The following is an 11,433-nucleotide window of genomic DNA, read 5'->3' on the forward strand; positions in this document are numbered from 1 at the left end:
CCCCCCTTCTCCTCCTCCCCTCACCCTCCCACCCTTCCACCTCCACGGTGCCAGACACGGAGAGCCGGCCTTGTGTCACTGGCAGTCCGTGCACGGGAAATTCCACAACATCTGTTTGTTATCAGGCCGGCGGAGAACAGAGAGGGTGGGGGTGGGGGTCAGCAGGAGGAGACAGGCAGGGGCTAAGGAAGGAGAAGGAAGTGAGGAGGCGCCACCACGGGAGGGGAAAGGGGGGGCAATGACCTCCCCTGCTGGACCCCACACTGGCCTCCCCGAGCCGGACAGCCGTTCCCTCCTGAGCCCTGAGCTTTTGCTTGCTGTGCATTTTCTTAATTTCTGCATTTCTCACACTTACTGTTTTTTAAAGCTTTGAAACTTTGCTGCACTTTTTTTTTCTGGCTATGAATCAAACAGAACAGAGTAAGAACATTGAGATCACACCATTTAAGAGTGCAAAATATCTGCTATTATATAAAAATCGGTCATTTAAATCTCTTCATGCTGATCTTATTGACACAAACCCAGAGCTCATTGAAGATTTTTATTTCTGGGTTGAACTAAATATGTTTTGCAAATGTTATAACATGCTTTCATATTTAAATAAATCATGGCATTTTGCCACAGATTAAAAGAAACAACCAAAAAATAAATGAACTGAGTGGAATTTGAACCCAGGACAACAAATATTTAAGATTATCTGCTGCCTTTATGTTGACCTGTTTTATCACATAATTAGGCAGCCATACAGATGAAAGTTAAGATTTAAATAAAATAATAAAATGTCCTCATATCAGGACACAGGCTCAGAAGGCTACAGGAAGATTATTTTTTGGAAATATAAATTTATTTATTAAAGAAGCTTTAATAAGTTGATTAGAGGCTGCGCTGTTTTCAAAAAGCATTATCGGCTGGAAAATAAGAAGCTAAAATGGGCCTATTTCAGGACGTAATCCCCCCAAATAGCCATATTTTTCAAACAGCCTATAAATGACGACACAACATTCCTGAAATTCTGAGAGGGCTCCCCAAGATTGTCAGTGGTCCCCATCTGGCCTCGCTGTTGATAATATTCTGAAGGCGCCCCTGGAACCAACGGGAAGGGGAGGAGAGGGGGGACAAAGATCTGAGTGAGGCGCCTCTTAGGTTTCAGGCCTTTGGCGGGCGGCCAGATTCCCCCAGATGTTGCAGCCACATGAAGAGGAGGCTCCACGCCACGTCCTCCTCCAGCTGCAGTTTGCGCCGGGAGGTTCGGGTGGCCCTGGCCCCTGTTTGGGGGGTTAAATATGGACGCTGCTGGATCAGGAGGAGAGAAGAAGAGGGGGGGGCGTCGTTACTGGTCTGCACAGATGGCATGTGCACGTGCATGTGGGCGTGTGCGTGTGTTATGATAGGGTTGGATGATGCCCTGGTCACATGGGCAGCAGTAATTGGCCTCCATATTGACCAGTTTGCGGCGCTGGGGGGCGGGCGGTCTCCCATCTGGACCTGTTAGATGGCATCGCATCCACCTCACTGATCACCCCCCCGGACGACCTCCACCACCACCCCATCTCTCCTCCTTTCATCTCTCCTTCATCCCTTCATCTCCATCACCTTTAATCTGGCCTCGCCCCGCCTCCTCTGGGATGACCTGCTGTCCGCCGCCGTCTTCCAAACTTTTAACGAGAACTCTGCGTTTGAAGTTCCCACCTGAAACAGACACCGTGAGGATTTATGCTGATTTATTTCATTTTTCTCATCTCCATCAATTCATAACCTTGTAGTAAAAAATGCAAATCTGTTGTCTTTTTTTTTTTTTTTTTTTTTGCTGCTGGTGTAGTTTCTTCTTCTTAAATTGTGCTAAAAATAAATATAAAATAAGGCCTCTTTTTTCCATTTTTTATTTTTTTTTTTTTTGGCTGCAAACAGTTTGGGACTAAAAATAGTTTGCTGAAATGTTATAAACTCAGAAATTGGCAAATTATCCGTTTAATTTAGCAAATCTGAAATTAGCCTCAGAAGATTACTTGGTATTTTTAGCACTTAATCAAAGAAAAAAAGGGAGAGGAAGCAAAGCATCTAGAAAATTCTGAAATAAAATAATTTGAATGTGATCATCTTTAAAAGAAATGTGCAGTTTTAAACCATTTTTTTCCTTTCAGTGCGTAAAACGGATCTGTGTGTCTGAGTGACTTTTAGCCCGGTATCACCCTCCCACCCTGAGCAGTGATGGTGTGTGTTTTGTTGTGAGACGCCCGACTGTGAGGAGTTAGAGCTGCAGAAAGGATTTTCATCCCAGACTTGGCAGGGGAGGGTCTCTGGGTAGGTAGAGAACAATCGTCTCTCCTTCGCTGCTGTCAGCCAGAAAACACAGAGAGCTGGCACACACTCAGTGGGAAAAAAAAAAAAAAAGAGCGGGAGTGACAATGAGGATGGACACACACACACACACACACACACACTTGTGCCCATCCCTTCCTTGCAAAATGGGTTCTGATGATGCCGTCGGGGATTGTGCATGACAGGCTGGTTCTGAGGAGTGGATGGGAGGGCCTCGTGAAAAGAGTCTGTAAAATGACCACAGTGTTAGCCTGCTGTCAGAACAACAGACAGACAGACTGACAGGGAGAGGAGAGGCAAACGGAGACAGAAAGGAAGGAAGAGCGTAATGTCTGCTTAGCATGAACTCCTGCCAGGGAGAACTCACTTGGGGATACATGTTTAAGAGGTGCAATGCATGTTTGATATACTGCACTCTCGCCTGGACAGGTGTTGTCATCTCCTTTTGCTCTTCCTCAATAGATGCAGGATGCATGTGTGCCTTTATGGGAGGAGGAGGAGGAGGAGGAGGTGGGAGAGAGGGATGAAGTGTGTTTGTGTGTGTGAAAAGGAGGAGAATGAGGAGGAGGGGGCGCACACTTAAATTCTGTGACATCTGTTCATTACAACTAGAGTGTGTTTATTTTTATACAGCCAGCCACAAGCAGGGAGCTCGACTGGCACCGCTGGTTAATGCACCAGCCTGCTAATATGGCAGAGCGAATGAAATATTAACAGACGAGAGGCAGGGGGAAGACGAGGAGAAGAGCGGGGACGAACGAGCCGAAAGAGGAGGAATGATAAGATAATATGTGACAAAAATGCACTCGCACACTCAGTGTCTCCACATAAAGTCCTCGTTCGGATCTCATTAAGGAGAGACGCACAATCAAAACAAGTCGCAGCAGAAGGGCCTGCAAAACAGGAACATAAAAATGGTTCAAATCAGTGGTAACACAAAGACGCTTTCTCTGTTCATCCCTTTAAACCTAAAATCCAAATTATATCATGCTGTAGTGCAAAGTGAGAACATGAAACGTCTGCTCAAGACACAGATAACACTTTTAATTCTTGAACTAAAATAACCAAGGACTTCCTGCATCCTTTAATTAGTTTTTTAATGTTTTAGGTCACATAGGATAACACGATGGCAATATTTTTATTACAAAAATGCAACATCTTTAAGTGAACATATTTAAATATATTTGAATAATAGAAAACTGTATGTACATCAAGGCCCTAGTTATGGGACTCTTGATTTTTCCGTTTGTACATTAAATACTTTCCTGGTGTTTGTAATAGAACTTGTCAGATAATGCTGATGGTACGGTTGTGTTTCTACATGCAACAAGCTGCAGAATCAGCTTTACTGATCAAGATGGCTGACTGTTTATGTACCTGTAAAAATCCACCCCCCCACATTACAGTTGCAGGTAAAAAGACTATTAGCAGTACACCAACATAAGTATTTAGATGCAATAATAGATAAAGAACTGACTTTTAAACTGCATATAAAAAAGCAGTGGACAAAATTTAATGAAATAAAAGGAATAATTTAATTAATGAAGCTTTAAAAATCTACGTGAATGTCGTGATTCTTTTGCACAAGCAGGACAAACAAGGCTGCAATCAGCAGAAAGACCACAGAAACAAGCTTTGAGTTATGGGACAAAAAGTCAAACACATATTATTGTAGAACTTTAATTTAGTTGAATTTTTATCCTGACAAAACAGGTTTAATTGTGTTGTTATTTTTACTTCTGTACAAGATTTTTCATGGTTCTGTTTCTTGTCTTTTAAACAAATTCACTGAAGAAAGTCCATCTTGTCCGCATAAAGCTGTAAACAGAGGGAACTGTCGAGTCTCATTCAGGGAAAGTGCCTTTGAGAGGTCATCTTTCTCTTACAGGGCAGCTTCTCTAAATCTAAAAGACAGCCATTCTTTATTAATTACTAATTACATATGTAGAATAGTGGCTGTTGCATTCAGGCAGTTTCTTATCTAAGCCTTTTTTGTGATTCCTGTTTATCCATGATGTTATTTTGGTTGCTTATCTGCTTCTGATTTGTTCTTTAACTTTAATATCATCAACCTGCAATGACTGCACGAAAACCAGCCTAAAACTGGCCCATTTACACAACGCGATCTTGCCAGACCAACGTGCATTTTCTGTTTTAAATGAAAGCCCTTAAATATGTTAGTGTGTCTACATCATGGCCTTTGCCTTTTATCTGTCTGTATCCAGATGTGGGAACAGGAAGTGACCGGAGGTAGAGCAGAGATGCTCCATGTTCACCTGAGGTCACTCCGACCTGCTGCTGCAGCACTTGACCAAGAGCAGAAGAGCGACTTCCATTCATCCATCTTTGGACCTTTGCAACAAAAAGCCCCCTTGCACTGCACCCCCCCCCTCCCATTATCCCCTAACCGCCCCCCACTCCCACCTCTGCCCGGCCCCACTCTCCCGCTCCCCTGGGACGACCTGCTCTGGAATGCTGCTCATGGGGAAGAATCTCGCTGCAGGCGCTCAATATGTCACATGTGCCTCTGAGACGGAGACAGGGAGGCAAGCGGATGGGTGACAGGTATGTGCTCTTTCCAGGGCAGCAGCAGGTTGACTGTGTGTGTGTGTGTGTGTGTGTGCAGGTAAAAGGCCCCCAGATTAACGGTTTAAAGGGCGTCAGAGTAACAGGCTCAGGACAAAGCTCCTTGCTCGGAGCTGAAGGGAATTAGGAGAGCGTTAACATCTCTTCTGCACTGGCACATTAGTCATTCGTTACCATGTGGTTGCACAATCAGTACCAGGCTGCTCCTCATCATTTCCCACATCCACGACCATGTTGACATGTTGGGGCGCTTTGTTATTTATAGGCCATTATCAGAGGTATAATCTAATCACTAATGATCAGCAGGCAATGCCACTTTTCCCATATGTCAAAAACCTTTTACTGAGCTAAAAAAAAACTGTTGCTATTATCACAATGTGTTAACTTATGTCACCTTGCAATGATATTTATGTAATCACTGATGAAAACCAAACCAAAAATCTTATTATGACAGCTGACGTCCATGCTACATGTAAAAATATGCAGGCAACAAACAGGACAAGTTTTTATTTTAAATCTGCATATACTGAAGTTGAATAAAGTTGGGCAGGGAGTCAAACACACAAGTAAAAGTTAGTTACTGTAGTGTTCTGTTCATTTTCTTTTTTTTTTAAAGGTTTTTGTTCACATGCACTTCACAGCAGGAGGTTCTCTGCTGGTGATGAACCCACACAGCTGGAAATAATCCGGAGTGATAAAGTCCACAGGAGGCAGGACGTGGCGCTGAGTGTGAAGAGCACAGTGGAGAATGATAGAAAGACAGACTCTCTGTGATCATCGTTGCAGCGTAGATGCTGTTACCATATTTATCACATGTTGCAGACATTGCTGTGGACATTTGTGTTGCTCCCCTGGACTGTGGAGAAGATAGTGCACGTGTTAGACCAGCTTTGTGTTTGCAGGAAGACAGAAATGGAACTTAAATAAGTGCTAATGTTGCTCCTTGGCTGTTTGCAAACAGGTCTGCCTCTTTGCCTTAAATAGACCTGAAAGTGTTTCCACGCCAACCAACAGGCCGAGCAAAAATAATACACAGAAATGGCATTTTCAGCAAAAATGCAGTAGGATTTCTGAGTGCTGAAACTGAGGCGTTAAAGCTGAAAGCAGCAGAACAGCTGAAAGCTAAATGTAGCAAAAGGCTAGCTAAAAAAGGCTAGTTGAAAGTACCAAATTACAAGCTAAAAGCAGAAAGAGTAAACTGAAAATAGCAAAAGGCTAGCTAAAAGTTAAAGTAGCAAACGAATGAGCTGAATGTTTCGGTGTATGAGAGGCTGAAATCATACAAAGTGTGTAGAAAGAGTTAGAAAAAAACATACATACAGAAAAAAATGAATCAGAATTCACACAAGTACTGTACGTTTAGGGAGAAACATAATTAGATCAGGGTACAATGTAGTGTCGACTTAATGTGTTAAAATAAATTTGGCATCACAAAAATGATGTTTAGGATAATAAATCTGACATTAATCATATAGAACATCAAAGCCTAATTTATTAAGGTGCTAACCAACTCTAAACTGCAAAGTTTTTGTTGTTTTCCTGTGCAAAGAGAGACGTGAAGACATGGATTGACACACCATCTCTCCTCCAAAGCCTTTTTCCTCGGCATCACCAGATTAAGGGATTAGCAGGCAAGGCGAGCACTAAAGCTGGCTAATTCTCACCCAAGCACATAGAGCTAAAGCCACTCAGAGCCCCGTGGAGCTCCTCTCTGCTCAGAGCAGCTGCGGGATGGAAAGAGGGACGGAGCCGCATCCCTCGGAGGACCCACGTATAAAAAAGAGAGATTACAGTGTCACTCATTTGCTTATTTACTAAGACACCGATGAGTATTTGTCAATTAGTACACCCCACTGGTATTTCATGGACAACAAAACCTCAGTTCTGTTATTTCAGTCACACAACATGCTTGTCTAATATATCACATATTGTGATCTGCATAAATCCGATTTCAAATGATAATGGTCAGTAGTCTCTTCTGATAATTATCTTTATACCATGAAAACAGTTGCTTCCTCTTCAGATACTGGCAGGCGTGTGGCTGCAGAGCTGTGGATGTGATTTGGGATTTTCTGCAAAGCGGCCTCAGACCGGTTACAAAACATGCCTTTCATCACAACGTAGCATATGTCATTAAATTTTCACGTAAAATTTAAACGTTGCGAAAATAATAGCTGTAAAAACTGTCTGCATTTCAAGAATAAAGTTCAGATTTGAAGAATGGAGAACGAAAGGATAAAATATGCTGTTTTCTGAGGTATTCTCTGTTTAAAACACCTTTTATCATGGCAGTCTGGTTAACCTTTGTTAAAAGTTAAATGAAATGGTCAAATCTAACTGGGAAAATAACAAATTCAGGGCCTTTTGCAAATAAATTTAATCAGAATGGCAAATTATTAGCTTTTATACAAAAAGTAAACTGCATTAATCATCTCAATGCATACATTTTTATCGTATTCCTGAACACGACACTGTTAGACAGACTGGTTACGTCATATGAATTTAAAAGCTATACATTTCAAGCTTTCTGTTATGAGACTAGAAATGTTGCCAAAGTCTAATTCCTTGCAAAATCTCACCAGTTGTTTTGCCCGATTGTGCCAAATTGTACCAACTAAACCATAAATAAACAATCACAGTTCTGTTTGTTTTATGAACTCATGGGTTATTAGATTTCCAGTCACATTATTAAGGATTTCATACAATCTTGGAACCTGTAAAATAAAATAAATAACGTGTTTTTACTTGGGGAGGGTTTCTTGTGTTGCTCAGTTATGTTAAGAAGACTGAGACATACATTTTAAAGATTAGCTTTACAAGATGCACATAAAAAATATCCTTTAAAGGGATCCAGAAAGCTTCAAAACCAGCAGAATCCTGGCATTATAGGGTGAGTAAACACAACGATGACCACAAATTATCCAAATTCCAAAGCGCAAGATATTTATTTTACATTCAAAGTTGAGAATAAAGTCAACTTCTCCAGCAAAATGTGATCTAATTGGGGATCATTTTAAAGTCAAATAGCTAAAAACACACTTTCACATGCTTTATCTTGAAGCCCCTTCAGTGCCTTGTTTTTTTCTGAGATCCTTGCAGCTGTGAGAGGGAAATGGCATTCCTCGATGAATAAACCAACATGGAGGTAAACAAAAAAAAAGCCCAAGTGCTCAACTGTCAAGGCAGATCTTTTAGAGAGAGGCTGCTAGTTGTTGGTAAAGTTTAGATGTAAAGTTTGGCTTTTATTTGAACAAGATTCAAGCTGTCGCCCATCAGTGCCAGAACCTTACAATATTTACTACCTCAGGTGGATTAAGGTTGGGGAAGTTGGCGGGACACAAAAAGCAGACAATGAGGCACGGGAGCAAGATTTCCCCACAGTGTTTCATCACAAACACACACTCATTCATCTTGAGTTTCGGTGCACTTTGGAGACCCAAAGCAAGCAAATGACATCCATCTCAGTTCGTGTACGGTAAACAAGAGGAGCGGCGGAGAGAGGGCTTTCTGGGCACGTGCTCTCCGGCGGGCAGAGGACAATGCAGCGCTGGCAGAGTCGGAGTCTCGTGCCAGAGGGAATAGAGTGCCACATGGTGCCCCTTTTTGAGCAGGGCCAGCCTGGAGGGGGATGTGGGCCACAATGCATGCACACGTGTGTGTTTGTGTCGGCTTTTTGTGTATGCACTTGTGCATAAACGTGTGAGCATCCATACATGGCCTATCAAAAGAGACAAGGGAGATCTATCATCAAGTTTTAGGTGTAATATATGTAGATTTGTGTGCGTGTTGGTGTGTTAGAGTGTAAAACTGGTTGTGTGCATGTGCGTATGTGCTGGATGGGGGCACAGCAAGGTGGGGCACAGGGTATTTGTGTGTGAAGGAGGTGGTGGTGGAGGAGGGGGGGAGTCCCAGTTCCCCTTTGCATCTTAAATTCCTCAACATCTGTTCAACCCTTTTCTGTGGTAGCAGCAGCGGGTTGTGATTTTGGTGTGTGTGTGTGTGTGTGTGTGCGCAGATGCATATGAGTATGTCTGTTGTTGTGTTTGTCTGCATATGTGCATGCTCTGCTGAAGGTGCTGGTTGTTACCCGCACCTTAATTAGAAGGAGATGGAGACTCGTTTCCAACAATGCTTGCGAGCAATGCGAAGCGTTCAGGGCGGAAACAAAAGCAGACCTCCGAAAGCTGCGACGCCCCCTTAGCTCTGCGAAATATGACCTAAATTTCAATTCAAGTTCAGTGCTTTTGATCAAAAATTATAATGCGTGTCATTTTGTTTGACTTAAAACAACAATGAGCCCCCCCTTCTGCCTTTGTTAAATACAAGATTAATAATGAGGGCAGCAGCTGGAGAAGGACAACTTCCAAACCGACGGGAATGACCAGACTGTCTCCTTGAGGGTATTTAGCACAGTTCTCTAGCACAGATTTTAAAAAGTCTGCCAGAGATGTGGGTTAGCATCAGTATGTGCACGTGTTCATACGAAACGACAGAAGATTTTTGGAATAAAATATTTAGATGCTGTGTACCATCTCCTGAGCTAGAATAATTTTCAAAGCATCAACATTAACAGCTTTGAGGCCACTAAGCAGTGATGAAAAGTAGATTTTTCTAAAAGATGGTGAGCAGTTGTAGCACTTTTACTCCTTTTGGCTTTTATTTTAGAATTCCTGAAAGGAAAATTCAGATGTTTTGGAGTGGGGTTCTGTGAAAAGCTTGTGAAAAATAAATATTTTACTTGCTGTAGCTCTTTGAATGAGCTCAGATTTAAGAAACAGAGTTTAGCTAAGTTCAGTTTATTTATATAGCTCCAATTTACAACAAATTCACTTAAATAATTTGAGAGCACCGTACAAATTACATTCAATTACAGACAATTCATTTTAATTATAATACATTCACATGCAGCACATTAGGAAATGTTATTTAGTAAAAGTTATCGATCTAAGGAAGCCAGCAGATTGCATCATCCTGAGCAGCGCGTAGGCGACAGTGGAAAGGAATGACTTACTTTTAACTGGAATAAACCTCCAGCAGAACCAAAACCAGGACGAGCGGTCGTCTGCCTGGTGTTAAAGAGGAAGGACGGGTCAAGGTACAGTTTCTATGGAAAGAAAAACAAAGAAAAACACGAACATGGAGTAGTGACAGTAAAGACAGCAGCAGAGGGAGGAAACGTGGACAGTTTGTCCTCCAGCAGTCCGAGCCTATAGCAGCATCACTAAGGGATACCTCAAGAAACCTAAGCCAACCCTAACTATAGGATTTATTTTTAAAAGATTGTCTTAAAAGTACACGGACAGAAACTGGAAGCTGGTTCCACAAGAGAGGAGCCTGAGAACTGAACGCTCTGCCTCACGTTTTACTTTTCTTTTTGAAACTCTAGGAACCACAAGTAAACCTGCAGTCTCTGTTAGGAAAATATGGAGCAATAAAACCTTTAATTAAAGATGGAGCTTGGTTGTTGAGACCTTTGAATATTAATTGTTATTTATAATTTTATAAATTGCATCATACAAAACTGTTGATGTAAAGGTTTACTAAATACTATTTGCATGAACTGCCATGAATTTGGAGCTTTTTTTTAAATGGCAGCAATCCAGTTTGGTCTTAGCCACACTCAGGCTCACAATGAGGGTGTTTAAAGAGCTATTTACAACAGGTAAGATATTAACTGTTCATAATGTTTCACAGAACCCAACATGGAACGATTTGAATTATTTTTTTCAAGTGTTTGCATTTGAGGGAACATAAACAAGTCATTTTATATTCATTTGACGATTTTACGTGTAGAAATGTAAGCAATATTTTAAAAAGTGGAGTATAGTAATGGACAAAAGATCATAATCATCATGCATGAAGTGAGATCAGCTCAGCCTCACAGGATAAAAAAGTGTTTGCAACTTTTTCTGAAAAGTATGAAGCAACACAGGTTGTAGAAACTTTTCTCTCTCTTTGTCAGAAGTGCATGAAACACATGAGACAAACTCATCCGTAACCTTCTTTGACAGACATTATCTGTACGGCACCCCTCACTAACCCGCTGCCAGTCTTGTGCCACCTTGATGCCAAGCCTGCCAAACTTGTGTCACATCAGAGCGGACCCTGTGTCAACTCCTCACGGCACTCATGCCAAGTCGGCGCCCTCCACACGCCAACCTCATGCTCCAAACGGTGGCAATCCTGAGACAACAATGTGCCAGCAGAGGACCTCTGTTTGGCCCAGCGGGCTAATCCCTGGGTGGCGGGTGCTGGACAGCCCTGTGTGGAAGTGGAAAAGGTCAAAAGTCACCAGCAGAATTAGAGTTCAATCACTAATCTGTTGATTTGGTTTTTCTTCGGTGGATGCAATTAGCAGTGAAATCCTGCTCCGGAGCCCCGCTTAAGCTCTAATCTCAGAGTCTGTGGGTTCCCTCCAGTCTGCCAGCCTGTCTCCCACCAAAGCCCCTCACCTCTGTCTTTCTCCCTCCTGATGCCTGCTGGCACTTTGGGAGCAGTGCCCCTCCAATCCCTGTACCCCCCCCCCCC

General features: G+C 42.3%; 1 long non-coding RNA gene across 1 annotated transcript in view; it reads right to left on the bottom strand.

The window, feature by feature from the left end:
* Window positions 1–9,353: 9,353 nt before the first annotated feature.
* Window positions 9,354–11,433, bottom strand: part of LOC119617555 — a 4,345-nt gene continuing 2,265 nt past the window's right edge. Inside the window, exons 2-3 of the long non-coding RNA XR_005233882.1 lie at window positions 10,946–11,166; window positions 9,354–10,009 (exon numbers count right to left, since the gene is read on the bottom strand). This is a non-coding gene — a long non-coding RNA (uncharacterized LOC119617555). The remainder of the gene's footprint in view (window positions 10,010–10,945; window positions 11,167–11,433) is intronic.

This window comes from Kryptolebias marmoratus, linkage group LG12 (assembly GCF_001649575.2).
Source record: "Kryptolebias marmoratus isolate JLee-2015 linkage group LG12, ASM164957v2, whole genome shotgun sequence".
NCBI lineage: Eukaryota > Metazoa > Chordata > Actinopteri > Cyprinodontiformes > Rivulidae > Kryptolebias > Kryptolebias marmoratus.